This window comes from Anoplolepis gracilipes, chromosome 12, assembly GCF_047496725.1.
Source record: "Anoplolepis gracilipes chromosome 12, ASM4749672v1, whole genome shotgun sequence".
Lineage (NCBI taxonomy): Eukaryota > Metazoa > Arthropoda > Insecta > Hymenoptera > Formicidae > Anoplolepis > Anoplolepis gracilipes.
The window spans coordinates 498,244-505,322 of record NC_132981.1 but is presented as its reverse complement, the minus strand read 5'-3'; the positions used below and the strand labels follow the sequence as shown (position 1 = coordinate 505,322).

The 7,079-nt window shown below is 33.1% G+C and overlaps 1 pseudogene; it reads right to left on the bottom strand.

Moving 5' to 3' along the window:
- Positions 1–1,129: 1,129 nt before the first annotated feature.
- On the bottom strand, positions 1,130–4,882 carry LOC140671971 (uncharacterized; annotated as a pseudogene).
- Between the last annotated feature and the right edge of the window lie 2,197 nt (positions 4,883–7,079).

Here is a 7,079-nt window from a genome sequence, read left to right as displayed (position 1 = left end):
TAATGATACCACTAATTTATAATCAACGTTCTAAAAATTGTTCTTTTCTTTCTCATATCCATTGTTTGAGAAAGATCGTTGACTTGAAACACGCGTCCTTGATGTACATCAAATATTATTACAATAATCAACTGATTCAACATATACGCAACATTTACACCGATTGTTTGGATGGTGAAATTTATAGATACAAATCCATGGAAATAATCCCAATTGCACCAACATCCTAGCGTGGACTCCCAAATCGACAAACGAACAATGGACCACAATATTCAAAAATTAACGGTGAGCGTACCACACCCAACAAAAATAAAAACAAATACGATACGCGTCCCATAATAGATCTGAACTATTAGATTAAAAACACGAATATGTACTGTCCAATACATACTTTAGTTAATAAGAGAAATCTTTTTCAAATCACTTTGTAATGTTTAACGCTGAAGATGGTTTGAAAAGCCGAAACGTACGTACTGTAATTTTTGTCAATCAATGTTAAATTTCTCATATTATATGTAAAAAAACTTAGAATATTTTCTTTATATTATTAAATACCTTAATTATGGTTTCTTCAAATTATATTTTTATCCTTTAGTTTTTTGTTTAACAAACATACCAGCTCTCCATTGCCTACGATCACCAATCTTGATTTTATAGGGAGCTTATTTATCTTAGATTTGAAAGTAATATCTTCAAAAATTAAAATTTCTAACCGCGAGTACTGTTGTGTGTACGGTTGTAAATCTCGAGCTTGTGACAATCGAGAAATATCTTTCCACAAATTTCCAAAAAGAGGAGAGTGTACAGTAGAAGTTACAAAAAAGTTCGGCACAATAGAAAAATTGATAAGCGTAAAGCTTGGATAATGGCTATACGCACTACAAAAGCAGTGACAAGCAGAATGAAAATTTGCTCCTTGCATTTTAATGCTAGCGACTATATATTATCAAGTAAAATAATTACTTTCTATTCAATTTTGTTTACATAGTTTATATAAATATATAAAAATGTAATTAAAATTTTAAATGTTTGTATTAATTTTTCTTACAATTAGAGGTGGAATGTAAAAAGTCAAAGCTAAAAAAATCTGCTGTTCCAAAACTGCGACTTCCTATGCAAAACATGATTTCTATTGCTGCACAAGCCAGGACTGATCGAGTTGCAAACCGAGAAGCTAAAAAGAAATGAAAAGAAAACAAATGATAAATATAGAGACTGTTGCCATTGATATCAATGAGGTTGGAGTTGACAGCACGGGAAACAATGAGACATTACTAATCTCAGATGAGAAGGAAACTAAAGTGAGGGACATCGATATTCAAACGGATTTATATACATCATACTACAATCAAATTAAAAGCGATCGCGGACTAAGTACAGTTACAGGAATTCCTAATTTTGAAATATTTCATGTAATATTGACTAATGTCAAAAAACTGTATAACAAAGCTAAGAATGAATCGTTCAGAGACTTTAAAGTTAACAATAAGAATAAATTATCAGTAAAGGAAAAAGTAACGTTGACATTTATTAAATTGAAACAAAATATTTCATTTGCTTTTTTGGTTACTTTGTTTAATTGCTATTCTGTAAAAACTTGTCGAAGGATTTTTGTAAACATGATTAACATACTACGTGCATGTTTCAATGATTGTATACGTTGGCCTTCAAAACAGGAGATCCTTCAAAATATTCCAAACTGTTTCCTTCCATTTCCAGATATTCGCATAATATTAGATTGTACGGAAATACTTTTGCAAAAACCTAAATCTGTATGCTGTCAAGCGATAACATACTTCAATTATAAATCAAATTATACTTTAAAGTTCATGACAGGTGTTACACCAGCTAGAACAATTTCATTCGTAAGTCGTTGCTATGGAGGTCGATTTTCAGACAAAGCAATTTTTGAACAAAGTAACTTATTCAGTTTGCTAGAAAAAGGTGATAAAATAATTGATTGATAGAGGATTTTTTATAGATTCAAAGTGCAAAGAACATGATATTCAAATCGTTAGGCCTCCATTTTTAAAAAATAAGAATCAGTTATCAGCAGAAGAAGCACTGTTAAGCCAACAAATAGCAAAAGCGAGAGTTCATATTGAACGCAGTAATCAAAGGCTAAAAGTATTTAATATATTGAAAGGCAGGTTTCCTATTGGTTTGGTATTTCTTTGTGAAGATATTTTTATAATTATTTGTGGTCTTGTAAACATATCCTCACCTATTTTTAACCATAAGTTTCTTGTGTAAAAATCAATTTGTACATACTACAAAAAAATAAATACAAATGTTTGAAACAAGAATCATTTATTATTTTTTTCAAACACACAAAATTGCAGCATTTGCTGAAAATAAACACATTTTAAGGTATATATTAAATCAGTTACATATTCTTCGTCAAATGGAATAGGAATGACTAAAAAAGTATTGTCGGAGGGTGCAAAAATCATGAAATCAGTGACTTTAATATTCATTATAGCCATACATAATTGAACTTGCGCGTAGTACATGTGACGTTTTTTTAAAGTACAATTTTTATCGAGATATTTTAACTTTGGAATCATATCGCAAATGTTATGATCTTTTTCATGAAAGGGACATTTTTTTTCAATTAATTTTAATACATTTTCATTTTCATTCAAAATAACCATCTAGCGAACATGCCAACCACGGATTATCATTAGAAATTATCAAGCTACATTGATGCACTTTCAATTGAAAATGATTTTCATATATTTCACGAGCAATTGGTTCGTTTTGTATTTCGTGTCGTACATATTTATTGAAGTGCTCTTTTGGATAAAAATAATTTAAACTTTTCCTTTCCCAGTTGGGTTTCTTATTATTCGTGTATGTGTACAACTCATAACATCTGGAACTTGTGATTCTAAATATACGCTCTTCTTTCCATGTAGCAAGTGATTTTGTACTATCTATGCAAATATGTCTGTAATCTCCACGTAATCTATATGTTGTGCTTTGACAGCACTCTTTAAGGGTCCCTACATCTAAATTTGATAATTTTTTCATTAATTCTGAAGTATTTGCCCGGTTTATAATTACATCAATATTATTCACGCAATCATGGGAGACACTGTTATCATGTTTTATTACATCATGTCTTCCACACCTAATTAAACAGAAAAGAAATAAATAATAGCAATGTATAAAAAATAATATTACGCACATGATATTCATAAATAATTGAAAATAATCCACTGAAAAACATTAGACTTGTAAAAATTATTTATTACGGTTCTATTGTATCATTAAGCTTGTTTTTTATTCCTGCACTGATGAACTAGTGCACACTGGTGCAATACGTTAGAATGAGACAAGTATATATTGTCTCACTCTAACTTATTGCATGAGTTCATCAGTGCAGGAATAGAAAACAAGCCTATTATAAAAGTAAACAGTTCATTTTACAAAAATTGTAAAAATGTGTATAATTACGTGTTAATTCTGCAGATGTACAGTCCATGATTGATTGAAATTCATTCACATATATGTATATACAGTAAATTCATTCATACATGAATATATACAGGGTGTCCCCGAATTGGCGGATCAACTCTCGTGGGTAGATAGAACGTGTTAAACTGAAGAGAAAAATCTTATATCATTTTGCTAAATTCGCAATAATTAATGAGATATAAATTAATAAAGATCGGCCAATACGTGCCAGGATAAGCGCGCGGCACGAAGAAGCCTCCTACTTGTTACTTGATACTAGGCGCGCGGCGAGACAGTAGGCGGAGCGGTCTACAAAGGACATGTAAAGGACGTACAAAGGGCGTACTTAAAGAGACACGTACAGTGCGTTCTGCGTTTACGTCTTGCCGCGCGCCTAGTATCAAGTAACAACTGGGAGGTTTCTTCGCGCCGCAATTCGGGGACACCCTGTATAATCAAATGTATAAAAATAAATTGACAAAAAAATTGTGTACACAATGATAACAACTCTATATCAACTTACAGATGCTTTTTGATTGCACTTGATAAGAGTAAAAGCCAATTTTTATTAATCCCTTCCCTTTTTTCCTCAGGTACATTAACCACATTTGCTTTTATTTTTTGCATGCAAGGGTGATCCAGTAAAGTCATCGGTTCATACTGTTGCAACGCTTCTTTGGTTTTTTTTTGCCCAGGAGCATTCGACATCAGTGCATGACAGCTCGTCAAGCTTTGAAAATTCGACTCTAAAATGTAAAAATAAATGAAACGTTATAATAGAAAAAACTTAATGATGCATTAATTAATCATCTTAGAATAATTTTTTAAATTGCATGCAAATTTACAGTTATATATGCGCTAAACTGATTATATTTTAAAACTTCTGTTCATTGAGGTTAGAAAAAATATTAGTTGTCAAAGTCACAAGTATACTATAAACATTACTTGCACTATATGTATTTCATACAACAGCTTATTATTATAAAAAATTATGGGATTCAACTTACATAAAAACATACATACCTTTGACAAAACATAAGTGCTGCGATAACATGTTTACATCGTCCGCTGTTTCCTGTTTTGCAGGAGCAACGCATTTTAACAATTTCTCCATTTGTTGTGATACTTCTTTCAATTTTGAGGGATTCCGCTTTTTAAGCTGGATGTTTGCAAACATCTTGCAATTAATTGTATTGTTTCTTTTTTGCCTTGTGGTAAACGACCACAAAATACGAGATGTCCAACTTATAATAATTTCTCTCCATCCACGATATTCCGAGATAACAAAGTTGACTCTGCATATCGGCAAATTTCTAACAATATTAAAAACATTATTCACTTTCACTACACTGATTTATGGTTTCAAAACTGGACAAAACTGAGTGAGCACACATATGTTCCACGCGTTTACGAGCTGGCTCAGTTCCGCCATATTGGTCAGCTGACGTCATCATGTCCGTTCTCAATAGCAGCGAGGAAGAACGAGAGGAGGCGCGACAAAAGACGCCGCGGCCGGCCTCTGATTACCGCGTCACACACATTAAAGATACGACACGTACGCGGCTAAAGACCGAACTACTACTAATTAATTTATCCGTGCGGGAGGCTAAACGCCGACACGCGCGAATGTTATATGATTCAGGATCGACCATCTCGCTAATTAAATTAAAACATTTAAAAAACGACACACCTGTCTATGAAAATAAAATCGCTCTCACCGGAGTAACCGGACACAGGATACATACCATCGGGAAAATGTACGCAACAATTAAGATAGGAGATCAAACAATTCGACATGCAATATATGTGGTGAAAGACGATTTCCCGATCGAACACGAAAGTATCTTAGGAATCGATTTCCTTTGACAACATTCAATCTCTTGCGATTACCAACGAGCGGAATTAAAAATAGGAAACGCTGTTTTAAAATTGCACCCATTTAATAAAATTACTTTGAAACCGCGAAGCCAAACAATTCACAGTGGTCCTGAAGGTGAAAAAAGTTTGACAAAAATGGATCCAAAAATGAGTTTCACAGAAAGTCTCTAGCATATCTATAGATTAAATTCGAAAAGCACGAAATCCTAGCTGCTCCCCTTTATGAAATATTCGATTTTTATGTAATTTTTATGTTATCCGTAACTTGAGCAAAGCAAATTTTTGTCTGCATCGTATTAGGACAAAATAATATTAAACAAAATATTATAAATTAATTGTTTGAAATTTCGTGCTCATATAGTACTTTCGATGCGCCGATAGGTGGCGCGAATAGCAAGAGAATCACAAGAGAAGTTGCTACTTTTGAAAGATATAAAGCAGACGGGGACTAGCAAAATTTTACTACTCTGGAAAACTACACAAACCTGTCATTGATAAAAATGCCTCGGGATAAATGTACTCATGGTGAAAATAGAAAAAAAGTATGTGCTTCATGCGGTTAAAAAATTAAGTTTGGGAAAATTAAGCCAGAAAAATTTCTTGTAAATAATGTTACGTAAAATTTAATTAAAAAATTCATAAATTCTGATTATGACGTTAATAATGAACAATTCCCATTAGCAATATGTAGAACTTGTTATCTCACGCTGCTTGATGCCGAAAAAAATCTTTTTAAGAGGCCTATGCAGGTGATGCCAAATTATTTTAACGTGTTGTTGCCAAAAGAGACTCGTGCAAAGAAAGAAACATGTGACTGTTATATATCTATATATCTATATAACAGTCACATGTTTCTTTCTTTGTACGAGTCTCTTTTGGCAATAACACGTTAAAATAATTTGGCATCACCTGCATAGGCCTCTTCGGGTTAAAAAATGCGCCCGCGACATTCCAACGTCTAATGAATTCCGTTTTGACCGGATTACAAGGGCTCAAATGCTTAGTATATCTCAACGATATAGTAATTTACGGATCGAGCCTAGCAAACCATAATAAACAATTAGAAGAAAAATTGAGAAAGTTGCGAGAAACAAATCTAAAATTACAGCCGGAAAAATGCGAATTTATGAGAAAGGAAGTAATGTACTTAGGTCACATTATTTCAGAAAACGAGATATCCCCGGACCCGTCAAAATTAACGACAGTAAAGAATTTTCCGACACCGCGGAAAATCAAGAACGTCCAATCATTTATCGGTTTAACCGGATATTATAGAAAGTTTATCAAAGATTTCTCAAAAATAGCTAAACCGTTAACAAAATTAACGAAAAAAGCGGAAAAGTTTGCGTGGACAAACGAATAAGAAAATGCGTTCAACATACTAAAGGAAAAATTAATAACCGCCCTGGTACTGAGATACTCAGATTTCTCACAAGAATTTATAATAACAACCGACGCGTCCGACTATGCAATCGGAGCCGTGTTATCGCAAAGACCGGTGGGGAATGACCGTCCCATAGCGTACGCAAGCCGTGTATTAAATCGCGCCGAGCAAAATTATAACACGACCGAGAAAGAATTATTAGCGATTGTATGGGCCGTAAAACATTTCAGGCCGTATGTTTACAGAACAAAATTTAAAATAATAACCGACTATAAACCCTTAATATGGTTATTTAACATTAACGATCCCGGATCATGATTGATTCGGTGATGATTAAAATTATAGGAGTATGACTACG